The sequence below is a fragment of the Giraffa tippelskirchi genome, chromosome 12 (genome assembly GCF_054371585.1).
Source record: "Giraffa tippelskirchi isolate mGirTip1 chromosome 12, T2T-mGirTip1v1.2.pri, whole genome shotgun sequence".
NCBI lineage: Eukaryota > Metazoa > Chordata > Mammalia > Artiodactyla > Giraffidae > Giraffa > Giraffa tippelskirchi.
Window position 1 is genome coordinate 98,230,726 of NC_137286.1, and position 24,361 is coordinate 98,255,086.

The 24,361-nt window shown below is 38.9% G+C and overlaps 1 long non-coding RNA gene across 1 annotated transcript; it reads left to right on the forward strand.

The window, feature by feature from the left end:
* The first annotated feature begins 3,365 nt into the window (after positions 1-3,365).
* Positions 3,366-9,658, forward strand: LOC145529472 (uncharacterized). Its single transcript, XR_014071271.1, has 2 exons — positions 3,366-3,500; positions 9,402-9,658. It is a non-coding gene; the product is annotated as an uncharacterized LOC145529472 (long non-coding RNA).
* Positions 9,659-24,361: the final 14,703 nt, after the last annotated feature.

The following is a 24,361-nucleotide window of genomic DNA, read 5'->3' on the forward strand; positions in this document are numbered from 1 at the left end:
TCAGCCACTTTGATCAAAGAAAAAACAAGCAGTATCTTTCCTGAATTCTGTGATACTTCAATTTTATCTTTAAAACTGGATATTCCTAGATATTGTGTGAAAACATACACTTGAAAATGGTATCAGATTTTAAACTGGTTCAATGAACTTTCTATACAACAAAATTCTATTTTGGTATGTATAAAACAATCACATTTTACATTTACTTTTGGAATAAATTAATTAGTTTTATCCTCTGAAGAAGTTTAAAATAATATAAATTTATAATTGATAATAGAAGAAAGAGACTAAGGGAGAAATCTGATTTGTATTTTTCTTCTGCCACTAAATGAACTTTTCTAAGCATCAGTATTTTCATCTATAAAACAAAGGGCTCAACTTTATGATTTCTAAGGTCACTCTCAACTTTGAAATGCAAAGATGATTGACTTCAACCGTATTTGCAAAATGAGGTGAAACTTATAAGTAATTATCAGGTTCATTAAGTTCAAAACCACTTTTAATTGTTTAGAATTTCACTTTACTTGAGAGTAGAGCTAAAGGTCTAACGATTTTGCTGAAAAGTACCAGCTACTTTGTCTTTAAGAGACCAGGTAATGGAATAAATTGTGGTATATGCACACAATGGAATGCTACTCAGCAATAAAAAAGAACTACTAGTACACACAAGTATATCAGTAAATTTCAAAAACATGCTGAGGGAAAGAAGCCACACTCAAAAGGGTACATACTCCATGTTGATTCCATCTATATGAAGTTCTAGATAGGCAGCACTAACCTAGAAATCAAAGAAAGAAATCAGATTAGTGGTTGCTTGATGGGGTTGATGTGATTATCTGGTGCTGCTGCTGCTAAGTCACTTCAGTTGGAAATATTCTGTCTTGATAGGCTTGTAGGTACATGAGCATGTACACTGTTCAAATGATAAAACTGCATTATTAAATTGGCATATTTCACTGTTGCTAAATTATACTTTAATTTTAAATATTAGAAAAGAGAATAGCCTGACATTCATAAAATATATGACTAGCTTATAAAAAATCAGTTTAGATGTTTACTTCTGTTATCATTGTGCTTCTTGGATTCTTGATGGGAACAAGTTTATTGAAATAATTTATGGCTAAGACATACAAAAACTATTTTTAAAATGTTAAATAATACATTGTTTTGCTTTTCAATTATCAGTGTAATTCATACTAATTGTGTAAACTTAAAAATATAAAACAGCTAATGATCTCACAGTCACAGTCTTTGGTATAAACAAACATCTATGTTCTATTAAAGCAGAAAATTACAGATGAGATTATTAGCAAAGCCATATCACTACTGTCTTGCAGACATGGGTAGTGAGCAGTCATGGTGTGTATTCAAACGTGAGCATCCCTTTCACATACCGGTACCTCTCCACATTCCTGCAAGTGTTGTCTACTAGGAAACTGAATTTAAACCACCCCACTGTGACCTTCTCATCAAGGGCATTCATGATCATCTTATTGTTTGGAATCTGACCCAATGAGCCTTAGCTGAATTTTGAATTTGCCCAACAATCCAGTGTTTATAGGTCTTAGAGTTACCAGTTCTTCTTCCACATAAGAAAAAAACCTCGAGTTATCATCTTGAGCATCTGGGGAATGAGGGTAAGCACAGAGAATAACCCCATTGTATCTGGGTGACTTCTCACATATTTCCCATTTACCTACCACATCAGCTACTCAGGTTGAGTAGTACTCTGCTCTGGAGAGTTAATGTTGTATTGATTTTGACTCATGTGTCCTAACGGTCATTTATGCTGATCATTCGAATGACAGAGAAAATAATAATTGGAGAGTTCAGACACAAATATTTGATTTCCTAAGATGTTTTAATGGTTACAAAACCTGCCATCTAGTTGAAGTACCCTACTTGAATGCCTGTTCAGCTTCTAAATACATACTCCGATACGATAAATACCATGTTAATGTAACACAATGTTAATGTAAAGTAGGTGCAAATGAAAATTGTTGCTGCTGTTGAGAACACTGATAATGGAAATAAAAATTGCTAATATAATGTCACTCATGGTTAAAGGCTTATAAAACAAATCTCTTCATTTAAAATCATATAACATAACCTGTTTGGGTTTATCTTCAGAATACTAGCAGAGTGGGAAATACAGGGGTCTTTTAGAATTTTGAAAATAAACAATTTAATTAATTATTTTGTATAGCTATACAAAATAAAAATTCCACCCATCACCACTGAAATTTAGTAGAGGAAAAGTAAGATTAAAAATATTTAAGAGAAAATCCAGTAGAAATTTTCAGTGAAATATAAAAGGAAGAGAATTTGGGAATGGCAGTGTTGCCCTTGAGGGCAGAGTGGAGCCCTGTTTGTTTGATTTATTGTTCTTTTTAAGTGTGGCTCTGCTTCATGAAATTCCTCCAAAATGCACTGATCCAACCAATCTCCACTCTCTTGTGGAAAGACTAATCCTTTACATAAAGATACTTGGATTTCTTATTTGTAAAATGGATTAATAATACCTGTCCCATGGAGTTGTTATTAGAAAACATTAATAAGTGTAATTCATTCATAAAATCCTTGTGGATGCCCTCCATGTGGTTGGTACTGCTTTCAGCTATGGAGAGCAAGACAGATCAGATGGCTTCTATGTTCTCAAGAAGGTGGATCCATGAGAATTGCATTTGTCTGTGAATACAGATATCTTCCCCAAATAGTGTCTCCAAAGCAGTGCTGGTCTAGACTATCCAGAGAGAGACCCATAAGAGCTGTTAGAGTAGCTTAGCCTGGGGTGACAGCAGTGGAAATAAAAGATGCCAATACCTAAGGGATATATCCTGAATGAAAGCCAATGGGTCTCACTAATGGATTAGATGTTGGGGATGAAATAAGGAAAGAATTTTTTAAAAATGACTTATAGTTATTTGTTTTGATAATTAATGAAATAATAATTCAATCTTATTTTAACCTAAGCATTCTGTGTTATTTTATAGTTTTATATTTTATCATTTTAAAAGCACTTGAAACCTGTAATGGCATTTGAAATAACTTTTTAGGAAACTGTGACTGGTACAAGGTTTGGTAGCCAGGTGACTAGCTTGTCTCCAATATTAATGTAAAGTAGTAACTTTGTAGCAAGTGCTGAAAATAGGAAATTTGCAAAAATAACTTAATTTTTACAGCATCCCTATGAGATTCAAATTAATAAACACCTTATGAAGATGAATAAAGTGAGGCTCAAATTAGTTAATTTACTTCTTCAGACCTATACACCCAGTTAGCAATATCAGCATTTTATTCGAGTTCTTCTGAACCCTAGTTCTACATTCTTTCCACATACCAGCCTATAAATTCTTAGGAATTCCCAAAGTTCCAAGTTCTGTAATGGCAATACTTCCCTTTCTGAGCTAATTGTATCTAGCTACCGAGGAGTATGGTTGTTACTTCGGTTACTTAAAAAAGGGGAAACCAAGACATTGAAAGAATGGGACATCCATCAGGTGAGTCTATCTGGATAGAAGTGCGGAGGGCAGAGGCAAGGAGAAAACATGGACTCTGAGGAAAACCAGGTCTGGGACAAGTAGAGACAGAAAGATGCTGAGAACCTGGCGAGGCACAAGACCAAAATGGCAGTGTTGATCCTACAAGAAACCAGAGCAGAAGCAATTGTTGCCTTCTATATCCCGGGTCAGCTCCATTTCGATAAACTCAATAAACAACGGCCTTATGGTCAGATACCTAAAACAGAGATTTGAAAATATTCCCAACATGCCGTCTGTGTAAAAACATTGGCTAAATAACTCCATGTGAGAGGACCTGCGACCTGTGGAGAACTGAGATCCACATTAGACAGTGGCCTTCTGCTGGCTTCACACAGCTCCTGTGAGGTCGTGCTGCAGAGAGGTAGGTTGCTCCTTGGTCATTCACACCCAAACGGCACCTCCTCCCTTGTAGCTCAAATTCAATTTTCTTTCATCTTAAGAAAAAGAAGAAGCTCGGACACTTTGAACCTGTTAGAGACATTAAGAGAAAACAGCCTATCTGCTTGTTATTTCAATTAAAAACCAAACAAAATGGCAGAGTGGGCAGCCAGGGTTACCTCGGTAATTTCTTTCCCTTTCTTCTGAGCTGATATTGTGCAAGGTCAATGTAGGGCAGAAACAATTTAGGGAGTGCAGCTATTACACATTAATAGCAGGGAAAGAAAAGGGCCCTCTGCTAGGCCGGTACTAATCAGGTTAAAATGTGTGTGAGGAAATCATATGCAAGCATTTTAATCTAAGGCAGAAGAGCTGGTGCATGTTTTTATAACTAAATGGAATGGAGGACATGAGCTCACTGAGGAAGGTGGAGACAGTGGCTTCTCTCTTGCCTTCCTGCTCAGTTCCCTGACATTCCACGATATCCCACAAAGTGATCATTTTTCTCCCTCCATGAAAGTAATGATTCTTTAAAGGGGCCAGAAGTCCACAGTTGACTCAAAGTGAAGCTGACTCAGACTGATGGAAGGAGAGGAAAAGTAGATGCAATTTCATTTCAGGTTTCTGAAAGCTATTTACAAATGAGGGCAAAAGGCATTCCAGAAATCATGAGGATTGCAGTAGGCAATGTCTCCAAATAGATGATTAAGATGGAGCAGGATCACTTATATTAATATATTAATGTAATTATAACTAATTATACATTAATTATATAAATATGATATACTCTATATAATTAATATTAAATTAAACATATAATATAATATTAAAATATATAATTTAAATATTAAATATATAATAAATTAAATGTTCTAATATATATTTCTCATCTGGCAGGGAGCCAGCCCAGAGGAAAGAGAGAGAGGGGCCTCGATGCCTCTCCTTTTTGTAGGTTAAACTAATCACCCCGTTGGGGAGGTATTGTCTTTCTTTAAATGTTCCCAGGTCTCAGCTTTGAAGATGTGCTAACGAAAGCTCTGAGTTATAGGCTCTATACTGAGCCCAGAAAGCCTGAGCCTCTGAGTCCCAGAAATCTGATGTGACCCAAACACAGAGTGTGGTGAGCACTTTGTTTCCAGCAACCTCTGAGTGAACTGTCTGTTACCCTTGGGCAGAGTGGAGCTGCTGTGTGCCTGACTTACGCGTGAGAACAGGAGAGTTCTTCGTTCCAAAAGATTGTGTTATCTACCCAGTAAGGGCCACCAGCCCATTTCCTCCTACTGTTACTTACTACTATGCTTTCTTAACTCTGAGATGTACTTTTTCCAGCTTAAAATCTCTGAAATTTTGTTGGTGTTGTTCAGTTGCTAAGTCACGTCCAACTGTTTGCAACCCCATGTACCACAGCATGGCAGGCCGCCCCGTCCTTCAGTATCTCCCGGAGTTGACTCAAACTCATGTCCATTGAGTCAGGGAACCCCATGAAACTGAGATGGCTCTTAGAATTGATGGAGTAATTCCCAATTCTTTTCTCTGAAGAGGAGGGAATGAGTAAATAGGTTATCTTGGCTAATAGAATTGAGACTCTGCCTCCAGCCCCTAAGGGTGCAACGGATGAAGTGATTAGGAAGAGTGTTCAGGGCTGCATATCCAAGACAATGGAGGCCAAGGAGGTGGGGCCTGCAGTCTCCTGTGACCGGATGGTAATTGTCTTAGAATCAGGGAACTAAACACACATTTGTCCTTTTGCTTTGTGTTTGCTTCATCTTAGTTTTGTTTCCCCCATAAGAGCTGTAGTGAGATGAAAAAGGTCTTTGTCGACACAAGAGAGTACATTAGGGGCACTTTCCTGGTTACCTTTTATGTTGCTTTTAAATATATGTCTTCTCAGATGTCTAATCTGCTCTTCAGACCACTGGGGTTCCACCACCACCACCCCAAACTATCCCAGCACTACAGCCCATTATTAATTGTATTCAATTATTGAATTGTATTCAAACTATCCCAGCCCTCCCCCATTATTCCCAGAGCACTTCCCTGACCTTCCCCCATATTCTCAGGGCTCTTTTAGGTGACCAAAGCTACTCTGGAGAAACAAATTTAGGCAGAGAAGTTAATAGATAATAATATTCTTTCTCCTTGAGTGTTTGCATTTTTAAAGGGCTCTGGAAGATACGCAATATCTTAATTCAAAATATTTGCCTTTGAATTGAGGGATCTTCAGGACATCTGGAAGGACATATTAGAGCAAGAGCATATTAATATCCATCAAATCCCATCACATAGGTGTCCACATGCTCTGTCTGAGCCCAAAGATTCTGGGTAGCAAGAAATGTCAAATGGAAATGTAAGAATCTACCTCTTTGCTCCTGGCATTTTCATTACAGCTCTGGTGATCCCCACAAGAGAGAGGGAAAAGAAAGAAACCAGTTTTTCATTTGCAAATTGCTTACCAATTAGTTTTTAATGAACAATTTATTCTTCTTTCATGATAATACAAGGCTGAGGGTATTTACCCAATCTAATTTCTCCTCAGCTTAATGGGAGCATTTGACTAGTCCCTGCAATAAATTCATCAAAGTAAACATTCATTCTGCTGTCATTTGAGACACACTCTGCCAGCCACTGGGAAAGATTAAAAATATGTGAGACACAGTCACTGCTCTCAAGGCCTTAATATCTAGCTGGAGGGAAATGTTTATATGAGCTCACTTACAGATTCAACACAATGACACATGTAATGGCACAAAGCCTTAGGAAACGAATTGCCAAATTCAGTGCTACAGTATTTCAGAGGGAAACAGTGTGAATAAAAAGTCCTTCTTGGGTGAGCTGAATCTAAAGAATGGCATTATGAACATCTGTTGTTTTTATTCACTTAGCACTCTTATAATTTTTGGAGAAATTTCCTCTCCCCATTCCCATGGTCTTGCAGGCTGCCCAGTAGGAGTTCTGCCCAGTAAGGCACCTGATCCAGGATGTGTCAGTCAGGGTTCTTCACCCTCTGACCATAAGAATTGGTCCAAGTGGGCACCTAGATCACCTTGGGCCAATCAGAGTCATTCCTGGGATTTCTGGGAAGGACTGGGAAAGACTGGGAAAGAGTAGCCATTCTCTCCTGGGATGCGAAAATGGGATGAGAATAATCATAGGGTTATGAAAGGCCATTTCCTGTCTCAGGAAGAGAACCTTCTTACAGTTAAAGCCAAAATTCAGGAGAAAGTAGAAATAAGAGAAGAAATAGACATATTCTTGACATCGTTTGAGCACTTAAATATAGTAAGCCTGAAGGTCCACCTCCTGATTTTATGTGTCAATAAATCCCATCTGTATCTTATTTGTCAAATACATTATCACCATTCCTGGACTCAAATTTCACATTAGTCTTCTTAATATGGTCCCAGAGGATCACTGATACTCTGTCATTTATTTTTTCCAATCTTTTTATCTTTCTGTGTTGAATTTTGGATAGTTTCTATTGCTATGTATTCAAATTCATTGATCTTTTCTTCTGCAGTATCTAATCTACTTAATCCCATCTGGTGATTTTTTTTCACTTTAGATATTGTATTTTTCATGTCCAGAGGTTCTCTTTGGTTCTTTTTTTTTAATGTACCCACTTTTCTTCTCTGCATGTTCACGTTTCCCTCTACACAGTCGGTAAAGACTCTGCCTGCAACACAGGAGACCCGGGTTCTATTCCTGGGTCGGGGAGATATCCTGGAGAAGGAAATGGCAACCCACTCCAGTATCCTTGCCTGGAGAATCTCATGGACAGAGGAGCCTAGCAGGCTACTTTCCATAGCATTGCAAGAGTCAGACACGACTTAGCAAATAAACCACTACACCTTGAATGTATGGAACACACTTATGATAGCTCTTTCAAGCCTTAAAATTTAAGGCACTTGTCTGCTAATAACATCATCTCTGCCATTTCTAGCTCTGTTACTTTTGATTGATTATGGGTCATATTTTCCTGCTTTTATACTTTTCTGCTAATTTTTACTGAATGTTAAATATTGCAAATTTTATATTATTGAACTTGTTTGGCATGTAGTTAATTTCCTTGAGATCAGTTTGTTTCTTTCAACATTTGCTTTAAGCTTGATTAAGGCAGGTCTAGAGCAAACTTTGGGCTTCCCTGATAGCTCAGTTGGTAAAGAATCCACCTGCAATGCAGGAGACCCCGGTTCAATTCCTGGGTCGGAAAGATCTGCTGGAGAAGGGATAGGCTACCCACTCCAGTATTCTTGGGCTTCCCATGTGGCTCAGTTCATAAAGAATCTGTCTGCAATGTGGGAGACCTGCGTTCAGTCCTTGGGTTGGGAAGATCCCCTGGAGAAGGGAAAGGCTACCCACTGCAGTAATCTGGCCTGGAGAATTCCATGGATACAGTCCATGGGGTTGCAAAGAGTTGGACACAACTATGCAACTTTCACTTTCACTTTTCACTTTCAGAGCAACCTTTAGTCTAGGGCTAATTTACTCCAATTACTGAGGCAACATCTTCCTTAATGTTCTACCTGTTCAGAAACGTGTTCTGATATTATGGATTCTATGTGAACCCCAGGTATTATTCTGTCTACTGTTTTCCCTCTTAGCCTCATAGAACTTCTACGTTTGCAGGCACTTGTTGATATTTAGTCAAGGATTCCAGAAGATGAGCTGAAAATTTCCAGCACTCTCTCTCCTTCTCTTTTGGTTTCTCTGTCCTGTCTCTCTCTGTCTCTGTATCTATTTGCTGTGCTATTTTTCTCTTCCCATTTTAGCTGCCTGATTTCTGATGTCTGTCTCTTCAATTCAGTAAGAACTCTGTACTTTGTTTGGGTCCTCCTCTTAGTGTTACACCTTGAAACTGCCTCCTAACTGGAGCAATTATAGGGCTCATCTCATTTACTTCCTTTGTGTTAGGATCACATCGCCTGTTGTTTAAGGTGTAAAAGTAGTTATTTTCTTTATTTTACTTGTTTTTCTAGTTGTTATGGTGGAAGAGCAAAGCTCATAGCACTTAATCCTTTGTAGATGAAGGCTGCTGCTGCTGCTGCTGCTAAGTTGCTTCAGTCGTGTCCGACTCTGTGCAACCCCATAGACGGCAGCCCACCAGGCTCCCCCGTCCCTGGGATTCTCCAGACAAGAACACTGGAGTGGGTTGCCATTTCCTTCTCCAATGCATGAAAGTGAAAAGTGAAAGTGAAGTCGCTCAGTCGTGTCTGACTCTTAGCGACCCCATGGACAGCAGCCTACCAGGCTCCTCCATCCATGGGAGTTTCCAGGCAAGAGTACTGGAGTGGGGTGCCATTGCCTTCTCCAGTAGATGAAGGCAGATGTCCCAAACTCTAATGTTTTAAATTTATTCTTTTCAAAATTTTTCTCTCAGGGGAACAGCCTAGAATTTTTACTCTACTTAAGAAAAAGCTAAAATAACACCCCAATATTAACAAATTTATGCTTATCCTACTCAATTCCTTATTACTATCTTAGGTCTCTACTTTTCTACTTGAACTCATCCCAGGAGCCACAAGCTATGAGATATGATTTCATCTGTCAAATGAAGATAATAAAAAGTTTGTGGTGAGGATCAAATGAGATGAATTACATAAAGCCTGACAATGACAGTTCTACAAATGGAAACTCTTAGTTTCAATATATGAATCACAGTAAATGGAAACTCATTTTCTTGAGCAGAAGTCAACATTAGTGGCTCCATTTTTCTAAAAATAAACACAATAACACACAAACACGTTTCCTGTTATGAGTTCATTTGGTGCCAACTCTCTGTCCAACTGGCCTTGTTAATTTTGTTATGAAAGTTTCTCAAGAGTCCAAAAGTTTATTGAAAATGCACTCCCTTCAATTTTTTGGCTGTTCTCTAAATTAAGTTTTAAAATAACAATAAAAACTAAAAATGAAATGCATACTTGGCATTGAATATCTTGCTGAAAAAACAATTAGTCCTGGTTGTCTAAGTCCTAGCAACTTTGGCATCCCAGAAGTGAAACAATGGGAGGCAGGAATGGCTAGACTAGCCTTGAACTTGAAAGATTAATTATATAATTTGCATTTCTGTTAAATCCTTGAAAAGAAGTAACAAAATGCAGTGTCTGCTTTTCATAAACATTAAAATGTATTAGGTATGTATGGAGCATTTTGTTCTAGATTTTGTTTTCAAGATATCATTGATCTAATTTAAAAATAGTTCTCCCATCTGATATTTGTATTAGTAGATTGCAATCATTTCTCACTTGGGAAATAATCGGTCCCTTTTAAATACTTAGACATTCTTTCTTATATACACAATGGAGATTGAAAAAGTACAAGTTTATTCCAGGCTCTCCACTGGGCTCTTTCACATGCTGCTGCTGCTGCTGTTGCTGCTAAGTCGCTTCAGTCGTGTCCGACTCTGTGGGACCCCATAGACAGCAGCCCACCAGGCTCCTCTGTCCCTGGGATTCTCCAGACAAGAATACTGGAACCATTTCCTTCTCCAATGCGTGAAAGTGAAGTCGCTCAGTCGTATCCTAGTCTTAGTGACCCCATGGACTGTAGCCTACCAGGCTCCTCCATCTGTGGGATTTTCCAGTACTCCAAGAGTACTGGAGTGGGTTGCCATTTCCTTCTCCTTTCACATGCTAGATCACATATATTCTCATTCTTTCTCTTACAACATGTATATTTATCACTATTTTATACTTGAAAAAACTGAGGCAGTGAGAGAGATTATGACTTGTGTAAAATCATACCCCTATTAAGTGGCACTTCTAGAAAACGAATAAGACCAGGCCATAATCCTTGAGAAACACTCTGCCTATAGTTTAAAAAATATATATCTTCTGAAGAGTGAGGAATGCTTGAATCTCAGAGAGACCATGAAAGCACTGACTCCAGTGGGTGGCTGGATGCCTCTCCCAATGACCAGAGACAGTGCCTGTGGGGATACTGCCGCCGGCCCCGGTGGATAAGATCAATGACTTTACCCAGCTTCTGATCCCAGGAAAACAACCTCCGGGGCACTATGGTGTTTCTTCCAGAAGTCTTCTGAAATTTTGCCCAAAATCTAAGGAATTAACATATTCTTTAAAGAACGGATGCAACTGAAGCGTTTCGTTTTCTATTTTGCTTCTGTCTATTTGCTCAGTAGTTCTCCATAGAGGTTTGAACAAAGAATTTACTACAGGGCTTGTATATTCATGCAAATAACATATTTCCCTACAAGACTACACCCTTTGTTCATCCAGATGCAGAAACATTTCTGTTTGCTTTTCTAGTTGATTTTTAAAAATTCTGATGCAAATTTGTGGTTGGGAGTTATTATGTATTCTTCCCAAGCTCTTCCTTTAGCTCTGAGTGAGAGAAGGCTGTGCCCCTGAACTTGGGTTCCCTGCTGCTTCCAACAGGTGTGGATTTGCCACTGCCAGGGATCAAGCTGAGGTGCAGTATGAGTTCCACCTGGAGGCATATACGTTCTACCTTTGGCTGAAATGCTTTGAATTCACTATATGCTTTATAGTAAATGTTTCTGGATCTGCAGCCTAAAATTTTTATTTCATCAGGGTTTTTTTTCATCCTCTCCCTCTCTCTTGATGTAATTGTGGGGTAAATTTTTTCCCCCTTGGCATAACTTGACATCCCTGTTTTGGGCACATCTAGGGAGATTGATGAAGTAATGGCAACCCACTCCAGTATTCTTGCCTGGAAAATTCCATGGACAGAGGAGCCTAGTGGACTGCAGTCCAAGGGCGCGCAAAGAGTCCAACATGACTGAGCTACTGAGCTCAGTGTCTCAGGGAGACTGAAGTAATAGATTGAAGGTAAAAAGAGGTCAGGTGTTAGCACCAGCAATGCCTCCTAAGAAGAAGGAGCAGGGAAGCAGGGAACCCCAGAACAGCCCTGATCCAGAATCATCATTTAGGACCAACCCTTGGTTGTCTGAGATGCACTAGAGTGATAAGACCCCATTGTGCAATTTCAATCTAATGGACTAAACTAATAGAAGTAAGAAAATCCTGCTAGGGGCAGACCTGTGGCCCGAACCACTCAAAGCCAAAACACACAACCATTCAGTCTTCTCTATTTTATTAGGAGTTTAAAGGGCACATTTTTACAAAATAAGCACACTTTTTCTTCATTCTTTATAAATCATGATTCTGCTTGTCCCAAGGCAAATGATGTCACTGATAACTTCACTGATATCTTTTGACTAGAAGCCCACGGCAGGCATCTTTTTATGCAAGGGGATGGAAGCTGTGTTGCATTAAGGAAATAGCTCTATATTTTTGTCATAAGTAGACATGAAGTAGGCTTCCCTGGTGGTTCAGGTGGTGAAGAGTCTGCCAGCAATGCAGGAGACCCAGGTTTGATCCCTGGATTGGGAAGATCCTCTGGAGAAGGAAATGGTAACCCATTCCTGTATTCTTGCCTGGAGAATCCCATGGGCAGAGGAACATGGTCAGCTATAGCCCATGGGGTTGCAAAGAGTCAGACACAACTGAGCACGCACACATTAGACATGGAATAATAGAAAAATGTAAGTTGATCTCTGCCTCTGGTTCCTGACACGAAGCTCCTAAAACCTTTGTAGTTCTCTAAGTGACAGAAACATCTGACACAGATGCATAAAATATAATTTGCATAGATAATACAAATACTATCTATACTCTAGTTAAGGGTATTGCACCAAGGGTATTGTTAATTTCTTAATGTTGGTAATGGTATCGTGGACACGAAAGATGTGAACATCAGGAGATGCTGAACCAATGGAACACAGATACTGTCTGTACTAGTTTTGTGTGCGTGCATGCATGCTCAGTCACTCAGTTATGTCTGACTCTTTGCAACCCTATGGACTGCAGCCCTCTGGGCTCTGCTGTACTTGGAATTTTCCAGGCAAGAATACTAGAGTGGGTTGCCATTTCCTTCTCCAGGGGATCTTCCAGATCCAGGGATTGAATCCATGTCTCCTACAATTGCAGTTTCTTTAACGCCAAGCCACCTGGGAAGCCCCATACTAATTTTGCAACTTTCTTTAAATCTAGAATTATTTCAAAATAAAAGTATTTAAAAATTTTAAAATATCTCAAAGAAAAAAAGTACATTACTGACTGGTGGGTAGGGAGGACTAAAGTGAATCATTTCAAATGCACTATTAAGCACCTCTAATGTCTACCGCACAATTACACTCATCTCACACACTAGTAAAGTAATGCTCAAAATTCTCCAAGCCAGGCTTCAGCAATATGTGAACCGTGAAATTCCAGATGTTCAAGATGGTTTTAGAAAAGGCAGAGGAACCAGACATCAAATTGCCAACATCCGCTGGATCATCAAAAAAGCAAGAGAGTTCCAGAAAAACATCTATTTCTGCTTTATTGACTATGCCAAAGCCTTTGACTGTGTGGATCACAATAAACTGTGGAAAATTCTGAAAGAGACGGGAATACCAGACCATCTGACCTGTCTCTTGAGAAACCTGTATGCAGGTCAGGAAGCAACAGTTAGAACTGGACATGGAACAACAGACTGGTTCCAAATAGGAAAAGGAGTACGTCAAGGCTCTATATTGTCACTCTGCTTATTTAACTTCTATGCAGAGTACATCATGAGAAACGCTGGGCTGGAAGAAACACACACTGGAATCAAGATTGCCAGGAGAAATATCAATCACCTCAGATATGCAGATGACACCACCCTTATGGCAGAAAGCAAAGAACTAAAGAGCCTCTTGATGAAAGTGAAAGAGGAGAGTGAAAAAGTTGGCTCAAAGCTCAACGTTCAGAAAACTAAGATCATGGCATCTGGTCCCATTACGTCATGGGTAATAGATGGGGAAACAATGGAAACAGTGTCACACTTTATTTTGGGGGGCTCTAAAATCACTGCAGATGGTGATTGCAGCCATGAAATTAAAAGACGCTTACTCCTGGGAAGGAAAGTTATGACCAACGTAGATAGCATATTTAAAAGTAGAGACATTACTTTGCCAACAAATGTCCATCTAGTCAAGGCTATGGTTTTTCCAGTAGTCATGTATTGATGTGAGAGTTGGACCATAAAGAAAGCTGAGCGCCAAAGAATTGATGCTTTTGAACTGTGGTGTTGGAGAAGACTCTTGAGAGTCCCTTGGACTGCAAGGAGATCCAACGCATCCATCCTAATGGAAATCAGTCCTGGGTGTTCATTGCAAGGACTGATGTTGGAGCTGAAACTCCAATACTTTGGCCACCTCATGAGAAGAGTTGACTCACTGGAAAAGACCCTGATGCTGGTAAGGATTGAGGGCAAGAAGAGAAGGGGACAAAAGAGGATGAGATGGCTGGATGGCATCACCGACTCGACGGACATGGGTTTGGGTGGACTCCGGGAGTTGGTGATGGACAGGGAGGCCTGATGTGCTGTGATTCATGGGGTCACAAAGAGTCGGACACGACTGAGCGACTGAAGTGAACTGAACTGAATGTGCTGAATGTTGTCAAAAATGCTGACAATGCAATATCAAAGAAAATTTTATTACCACACTTAAGGGCTTGACTTATGATCTTGTAGGGAGATGTACACTATATGTTACTGCTGCTATGGTTGACATTTGGACAAGAAAAAACAGAAGTACAAAGAAGAGATTTCAGTTACAAGGTCATGTTGGGTAAAAGGAGGGTCAGTGTCTGGAAATGATTCTTAGAGAGAATGATCCTTAAGCTGAGTTGTCAGAGATGAGTTTAGGGTTTTGGAACAGGCTAGAGGACATTCTTGAAGCCTGGAGTCAGGAAAATGAATGCAGAATATCTGTTATACAATGTCCTCCACAAAAGTATCCTGATTTCTCCAAAGATACTTTCCAGTGTTTGATGTATAACTATTAAGTTGACCCTTTATCCTTTATTAACTTTAGGAAAGAAACAAATGTACCTGTATCTCATCTTTAAAGAGAATCACATCTCTGAAAGAACTACAGTTACCCTTAAACTTTGAAGTGTTTCTGTTAATAATTTAAAACTAGTCTATAATTTAAAATCTTATTGGATTCAGATGATATTAAATTTCCTTGAACTAAATTACTAAGAGTGGTTTAGGAAACTTTCCACTGTCAAGGGGAATAGGGGGCACATCTTCCTGAGTGGAATTTTTGGAGTGACTACTGGTTTCCCTGCTTTGGAGTCCCTTTAGCTGCTGAGATTGGGTCTAGAGATCTCACACAAATCTCAAAGAGCTGAAGACAACATTTCTGCCAACTGAGTTGTTTAGTTGTGTTCATTGATTTTTACTGTTATGGAATGCCAATGTAATGCTGGTGAAACATTGGGAAGTCAATCCACATGTCTGGACATACAGCAAAGGATATATAAGAAAGATTTTATCCACCCATCCATCTGTTTATCCATCCATCCATTCATTTAACAATGTTAACTGAGTACCTACTGCATGCCTAACATTGTGCTAAGGACACAGCAGGGTGCAAAGTAAACTTGGTCCCTCCTCTGAGCAAGCACATACCTCATGGAGAGTGTAGACAAGAAAACAGGCATTTATATCCAGAATGAGAAGAACTCTGAGAGGGGTGAACAAAGGGGCTGAGTTGACTCCAGCCCAGCTTGAGGTAGGCCAGGTGAGGTATAGCCTCTGTCTAACAGAGTAGTGGAATGCTGGCCACAAAGTGTGTAGGGAAGGAAGGAGAAACATCTGTGACAGGTGTCAGAGAAGCCCTTCCCCCTTGGTGCCTCACAGATATGAAGTACTCCATCACTGTGTGCACAAAAGTTCCCTGATGTCATGAGAACATCCTGCTTTATTAGACTAGAGTCACTGAGGCACTAAGGAACAATTCTGGTGACAAGAATGGAAAGCTACAGGAACTTTTGCTTCTTTTGAGTGGTGGTTTATTTGTTTTCTTTTTCCTCCCCTAATCTTTGAGTCATTAGGCCTCTGAGGATTAGAAAAGATATGAGGAGGTCTCAACCTGTACTCACCTGCATCCCTTCATCCCACACTGATTTATTTCCTTGTGCTTCAATGATGTGTTTAAACGATTAAGAAGGCAAAACTTGCCCCTGCTGAACTAACACCTTCCTAGGGTCTCCAGCTCCATTATTCCAAACTATCTCTCCATCCCTGGCCTTGAGCCCTGATATCTTACTGAGAATTAATCTCAGCTCGAAACAGCCTTCAAATTATTGTGTACTGGCCTCCCAGTTCTAAAAGTCTTCCAAGGAACTAGTTGCAATTCACCATCTGCCGCCCCCCACTCAAAATAATGCCCCCTCTATCACAGGAACCCCAATGAACAGTGTCTTTCTCTCTGTCTAGAAGAGTTCTGAAATCCAATCTAGTGCAACCCTTGATTTATTTGAAAATAGAAGACAAGATTGAGAGATAGGGTACCCAGTAAGTTTAAGTCTCTGATTAGTGGAAATCGTTTATTAAAATATCAGTGATCTATTGCTGCTGCTGCTGCTGCTAAGTCGCTTCAGTCGTGTCCGACTCTGTGCGATTCCATGGACGGCAGCCCACCAGGCTCCGCCGTCCCTAGGATTCTCCAGGCAAGAATACTGGAGTGGGTTGCCATTTCCTTCTCCAGTGCATGAAAGGGAAAAGTGAAAGTGAAGTCGCTCAGTCATGTCTGACTCTTAGCGACCCCATGGACTGTAACCTACCAGCCTCCTCCATCCATGGGATTTTTCAGGCAAGAGTACTGGAGTGGGGTGCCATTGCCTTCTCCGTCAGTGATCTTATTAGATTTGTCTAATACCTAACGTATTACTCTTTACAGATTTTTGAGGTATAATCAACACACAATAAACTGCAAACATTTAAAGGGCACAGTTTGATAAGTTCTGACATATGTATATACCTGTGAAACTATCACTCACATAGTTAAGATAATGCACATATCCATCATTCTCAAGTTTCCTATTCTTCTTTGTTTCTCATAAAAAGTGGTAAAATATAGATTTCTTTGGCCATGAAAGAAAAAAGGCTGGTTTCATAAATAGATGCAACTTTAACTGGATACTTTCCATCAAAGTAAGAAGCAACATCCCACAGTGGGGCCTGTTTAGCATCATTCTAACAAGATTGAGTTGCTGAACAGGTTGATAGAGGACTATGTGACCCAGCCACAAACTGGACATGTAGCCCAGCTAGTCAGCCAGCTACTCTGATGTGTGTTGTCTGGATGAATATTTCCCATTTCCATATTTCCACTTTCACTCCCATAACATCTTACTCTTGGTTGGAACAAAGCTATACCATTGCATTGCAAAAGCTATTCATTTTTTTCTTTCCCCACTATGATATTGATAACAATCTTCACTCATCTTGCATCCCTGATGCAATGCTTAACACAACGTGGAGCTCAGTACATTCTTATTGAAGAGAAAAATTACTGAGTGTTGTTTTTCCTGAAAGCATCCGGGCAGATGACTAGGAAGGGACTCAAAGTACATGACTGACTAGTGACATGATACAGTAACATCATCTCTGAGTCTAAAAGCAGCATATTTCACCAATAAGGAGGGCTTGAATCACATCCTATCAAACACTGTCATCATTGGGAAATGTTTCTTTAAAGTGATATCCTTCTTGAACCATGCTCAGTTTTCTGAAAAAAAAAAAAAAATATATATATATATATATATAGGAGGAAGAACAGATAGAAGGTGAAGTTACTTTTTCTTTTATAACTAATTGTAAAGAGATTCATTTGTTTGCCCACACATTCTAAGCATTGCCTGAATGGTTTTTGGAATATTTGATTTTTCCTTTGAAATTATCTCAAAAGAGAAAAGCACTGCTTCTGAGAGCTATGAAATCTCAAAGGCAGTTAGAAATTCATTTATCACTTTAATGCAGGAAGATAAACAGGGTATTGAGCAAAGATACCCCATTATGCTGTAGCAAAGTTATATTTTGGTTTTTCCTTTGTCTTTATTGATGATTCTGTACTAATGGAAACATTGATCTTACTTCCAATATTGCATTCCAGCATTCTCTTAAAATTCAAATTTCCCTTCAGCACTTGCATTTGTTTCTAAGCATGGTGAATTTAATCCTCCCTGTGGTTATGCTTAATATCACAATCTATTGCATGTTGTCTTGAACACTACACCACCTACACACCACAAAAAAATAGCTATATAGTGATCTTCTGGGCTCCCTAAATACCCATACAAAGACTATAATAGACCTTACCAGAGTCTGCTGCAATAGTTCATATGTCTGAATAAGTGGACTGGGAGATCTGTGAGGTATTTTCCAACTTACATAAAATTTTCACAAATTCACCAGGTAGGGTCTGCTTATAAGAGTATGAATTACTGCTTTAAAGCAGGATATAAAACAAATAGCTCAAAAAATAAAAATAAAGATAAGTTTCTACATTCTCCTTCCCAAAGAGAATTCAAGAGAATTCTATCTAACTTTCTTTTGGAAGTTCCATTTACCATTACAATTATGCATTTGACAATGTCCTCATATATAAATTTGTTCTTTTAACAAATTTTACTGAAGTCTAACTTTAACCCACTTTTAAAAAATATTACTACAAATACACCAGCTGTCAAGAAATTTGAACCACAGGGGAAAAGACAGGTGAAAAAAAACAACTGCAACATGAAACATCTATACAAGTAGAAATTATCCGCAGAGCGTCCTAGAAGCAGGGAGAACAAGCACAGAAAGGCTACTGATTGTGGGATGGGTGGGGGTGATGGCCAAGGATATCTCCCACAAGGAGGCCATGCTTGAGCTAGAAACAAAGGCTGTATAGGAATTTTCTATCAGGATATGAAAGGAAGGGGAATCTAAACAAAGAGCACAGCACAGAGGTATTAGGGGGCAGAGCATACTCTGAAAATGGGGGAAGTACATGAGGGAGTGTTTAGAAATGAGCTCAACAGGTAACCAGGAAAGAGCCCACTACCAAACTTGATCCTATGGGAAATGGATAACCACAATTTAAGTGCAATTATAACAAATTTATACCTTAGAGTGGTCACAAACAAAAATGTAGCACAATGTTTGCAAAGAATCTTCCTAGGAACATTGGCATATTAAGAGTTACTGACTTAAAATGATTTCTGGTCAAGTAAATTCGGGGAAATGAGGGGTTCAGCATACTGAAACTATTTAAGCACACTTAAACTTCTCAAAATCTTTAATTTGTTCACCTTTGTTTTGTTTCTCCAAGAAAGGGGATATGTAACTTTTCCCACTTATCTCACAGTAGAAAACTTTCATTTTTCTCTTCACCAAATAACTCATAGGATTAGGGTTCTAAAGTGTACGCTTTGGAAAACATCAAGGACATTACAAGTGTTGCAAGTGTTAAGGACAGATTAGGACATTCAGACACGACTGAGCATGCAGGTACTCTCCACTAGTGTTTAACAGGTGCAGAGTTTTAGTTTGGGCTTCCCAGCTGGCTCAGTGGTTTAAAAAAAAAAAAAAAATCTATCTGCCAATGCAGGAGACTCAAGAGATGTGGGTTCAATCCCTGGGTCGGGAAGATCCCCTGGAGTAGGAAATGGCAAACCACTCCAGTATTCTTGCCTGGAGAATTCCATGAGTAGAGGAGCCTGATGGGCTGCAGTCCTGGTAGGGTTGCAGAGTCGGACACAACTGAGCACAGTGAAATAAACGAGATGAGTTGCTGAGCGCCGAAGAATGGATGCTTTTGAACTGTGGTGTTGGAGAAGACTCTTGAGAGTCCCTTGGACTGCAAGGAGATCCAACCAGTCCATCCTAAAGGAGATCAGTCCTGGGTGTTCATTGGAAGGACTGATGCTGAAGCGGAAATGCCAATACTTTGGCCACCTCATGTGAAGAACTGACTCATTGGAGAAGACCCTGATGCTGGGAAAGATTGAAGGTGGGAGGAGAAGGGGACGAGAGAGGATGAGATGGTTGGATGGCATCACCAACTCAGTGGACATGAGTTTGAGTAAACTCCGGGAGTTGGTGATGGACAGGGAGGCCTGGCGTCTTGCGGTTCATGGGGTCACAAAGGGTCAGACACGACTGAGCGACTGAACTGAACTGAACTGATAGTAGTTCTATCAGAAGATCAATTATACCAACAGCTGGAGCATGAAGAAAATGGAACCAAACCATGTTTAGCTACTGGAATAGCCAAAATGGCTAAAACCTGGTCTGGTGAATCATTTTGACATCTGATATATCCCTGAGGTATTAATTCATTAGAGTCACAGAGTTTAACTCAACAGAACTTTTCCGAAGAGGTCAATCTAATACAAAACTTATGCTCCTCCCCACTTTTTTAGCATAAGGAAATTTAGTCCACAGTAGGTTAATGATTTGCTCAGAACTGAGAAACATGAATCATACAATTAGCTTTCCATGCTCTTCTTATTTTCCCTGGAGGAGAGCCAGGGTGTGAATATTTATAAACACTGGATAATCACCAAACAAGTTATGTTTGTCTTTGGATTATATTTCTTTGATTATATTTGAATTGAGATCCATATGCCATTTAGGGAATAGATGATGCTCTAATAAAACTAATGAAGTCGTACTGCCAAGACTTGATTTCAAAGGAGCTGGAAAACTGCTCAACATTTTTATCCTGCCCCCCACTGAATTTCTGCCCACACTTAGCACTGTGCTGGAGAGAAAGGTCAGCACCTTGCAGGCACACCCCACTGGACATGGGGCTCTTTCTAAGTTCACTCTGTGAGACACATGGCTTCTTTAGTGAAGGAGGTCAAGAGGTAACTATGTATTTTGGCTTTAGTAGAGTTGCATCATGCTATGCATTTATCTGTTCAATAATCATTTAGGAAAGTTGTATGCTAAATGATTATTTATCATTAGACTTTTCATTTTTAAAATCCAGTATCAAACCACTGTTAGGGCTCTAGGACTCCACCTGAAGTGACATACAGTCTTTCCTTTTGAGCTCCATTAGCAGAGGGGGAATAGTTTGCTTTTCTATTCTGCTGGCTCCAAAGAGATGCTATTTTGCACAGACCCGTGGCAGTGATCTCCTTCCCCACTGGCCGAGTGAGACTTTGGTCCTCACCACAGTCAGATCAAAGGCTTTCAATGCCTTTGAAATGACTCTACTGTGCCTTTACTCGGGCACTTGAAACGCCTTGATGTGACAGTCTCCTGTCCTCTCTGCTCTGAGATTTTTGGCAGCTTTCAGTTTTCCCTGACAAAAAGATTGCTTTGCGCAGGGTGTGCCAAGGAAGATTCACCTCCAGTCACCACTGTGCTACTCCTTCATCAGTGGCAGTTTCTGAAGGTGGTAATTTCTGAAGGTGGAAACACTAACCACTTTGCTTGACTCTCAAAAATGACTGAAGGTCAATGACAAGCAACTTGCTTTACTCTCATGCATTTTTCCATTCTGGTGGAAATGTTTGTAACTTGCCTTTACTCAACAGTACTATTACTGAGACATACCTGTTCCACTTGAGGAGCTGAAATCCTCACACTAAGGGACAACATTTGGTTTTCAGTTGGAGGAAAGAAAAGAAGGAAGAAAGGCGAGGAAAAAAGAGACTCTATAAATTCTAAAGAAAGATTGGAATTCTATACCAACTTTATTTCAGAAGAAATAAAAAAATTAAGAAGAAAAAATTAAGTTTCTTGCTCTAGGAAACAACCCTCGTACGCAAAGACAGATAGTTCATAGTGCTGTTATTCCAAAAATCTTGAGTCAATTATTTTCAGTCATCATACAATCAAAATGAGTGTCTTTCCTCGGGGGAAAAAATGCTTGTTTAAACTATTATAAATTTCTGTCAAGAAAGGCAAACATTTTTAATCATTCTAAAATGTTTAACTTTGCTTTCTCAATGATCATGACTATATCTAAAAAAGAAACTGAAGCAAATAAGTAAATATTTTAAAAATTTAGCTATTATCAAATGGTTGCATTAGGAATACCACTCAGCCTCCATACGTTAAACTTACTCAGTGGTCGTTGACAAAATTGTCAGTGTACATTTATGACTTGGAACATTATTCAAGACCTGGATCAAGTACAGCCTCTCTAGGAAAATTTCTCCTAAGTTCTCAATATACGTAGGCAAAATTGTACATCTTCTATTTCATGTCTACCTAAGAGTGTCACACATTAATAATAAACATATAAATAATAATGCTAATTATGTTCATTGCAATACGTGGAACCACAATACATCTCACCACTGTGAGATGTTCCACAACATCAGGAATGAATTATTCCTACTTCCAGTTCCCTAAAACACAGCCTAGTACATGGCAGGTATTATATGTGATAGTTATTTGCTTTTGAAACATCCAGGGAAATAAATGATTAAATATACTCAATGTGATAATAACTGTTGAAGTTCTCTTTTAAATTCGTTAGCATGATCTTTCAGCTCCTAAAATAGAGCACTCATAAATATTCTGAAGTATTTTGCTTCCTCATTTTACCATAATAGATACAAATTCTAAACATATCAAATGGCTGTTTTTTGTTTTTTTTTTTTAATTCCAAAGCCTTAAACTCCAAAACTGAAATGTCACCTCCATTCTTGGTATGCAGTAGCCTTTAACAAGGCATAGTTGTTCAGACCAATGAAAAATATTTTGACAATATGAAGGTCTTATATGAATTAAATGTGTTAAGCCCAAAAAGCTCTGAAAAGTTTTTCTCTTTCCATATAGAGAAAATGAGCATTATTTTCTAAAGGCAAAGGCAAAGAAGATTTAGAAGACTTGAGAGACTAAGTATATATAAAGAAAAGCTAGATAGGTATAATAAAAACATGGCGAAGACACCATATATGACACAATCAACTATTGTGGCCACTACAACACTGAGTACTTGAAATGTGACCAGTCCAAACCAAACTGTGCTATAAGGGTAAAAATACACACTGTATTGAAGTTTTGAAGACTTAGTGCAAAACATTTAAACTATTTAATTAATAATTTTATGCTGATTGTGTTGAAATAGTAATATTTTGATATTACCAAGTCAAATAAGATCTATTTTAAAAATTAACTCTACCTATTTCCCATTTTTTTAAGGTAGCTAGCAGAAAACTGAAAATCACCTCTGTGGCTCACATTGTAGTTCTATTGGACAGCGCTGCTACACAGAATCACTTTTTTTCTTTTCTACTTTTACTTTCAGCTTAAATTTGTCTTTAATTAAAGGGACTTAGCTCTTAAGTGCATGAAGTCTAGTTATCTTTAAAAGCCCTCTGCTTATAATATCCTCTGGATAAATTATAACAAGCACACTTTAAAATTCATTGATGAGCTTGCAGGACAGTATGTAAAACACCTACCAGGAAAAAAATGAGTTGAAAGCAAATGAGAGAAATAACCTCTTAACCCAGAATCTGTCTGTCCTGGGGGCAAAAGGAGAGTTGTGGAGATGACTCAGAATCGAACAAAACCTTAGAACCACTCAAAGTGGTGAAGCTGAAGGTGGGCTGTGACATTAGGTCAGGAGCATGAAGATGACTATATTATTGTAAAAAATGGGCCAGAAAAAAATCCACCTGCCAGAGAAGAGATCCTTTAAAGAATCTTAATTCTCTCCACTATGGTTTCAAAAGGAAAACAGACATGCAACAGAGACGATTAACACATTCAATATCTGGTTCTTAAAACACATACTCTGTAAAAATTATAAGCCTCTGATTAACTTTCATCGGAGAAATTGGTATGAATAAGCTACATTGGGAATTTTAAAAAGAGAACATAATTACAGATAAAGCAGAGATTACAAAATTCAAAGAGAATGCTATGAATAACTTTGTGTCGTTAATCTTGAAGCTTTCATACTAGGTCAGAGACCTAGAAATAATTGACCAATTCTAACTCAGAAAGAAATAAAAAGCCTAAGAGTCTTATAATAATTGAACAAACTGAAAGAGTAGTTGAAAATCCTCTCACAAGGGAAGACACCAAGCTTGGACAGGTGTGTTTATGTACATTTCAAGGAATGGATCATTCCTATATCTTACACATTCTTTGGGAAATTATAAAAAGTGATATTTTCCAAATAATTTTATGAGACCACGATAACTTGATTCTCAAACTTGGCAAGGACAGAATGAGAAAGAAAATTTAAACCAATCTCACTTATGAATAGACATATATAAATCCTACACAAAATGTTAGCAAATTCAGCAATGGGTATTTTTAAAAAATCTTTACCAAGTTGGATTCAAGTTGATTCCATTTACTTGCACTTCCAGAAAAAGGCAACTTATCAGTGGTTGCCAGGAGTTGGAGCTGGTAGGAAGGAATCAGCCATGCTGCTGCTGCTAAGTCATTTCAGTCGTGTCCGACTCTGTGCGACCCCATAGACGGCAGCCCACCAGGCTTCCCTGTCCCTGGGATTATCCAGGCAAGAATACTGGAGTGGGTTGTCATTTCCTTCTCCAATGCATGAAAGTGAAAAGTGAAGTCACTCAGTCGTGTCCTAGTCTTAGCGACCCCACGGA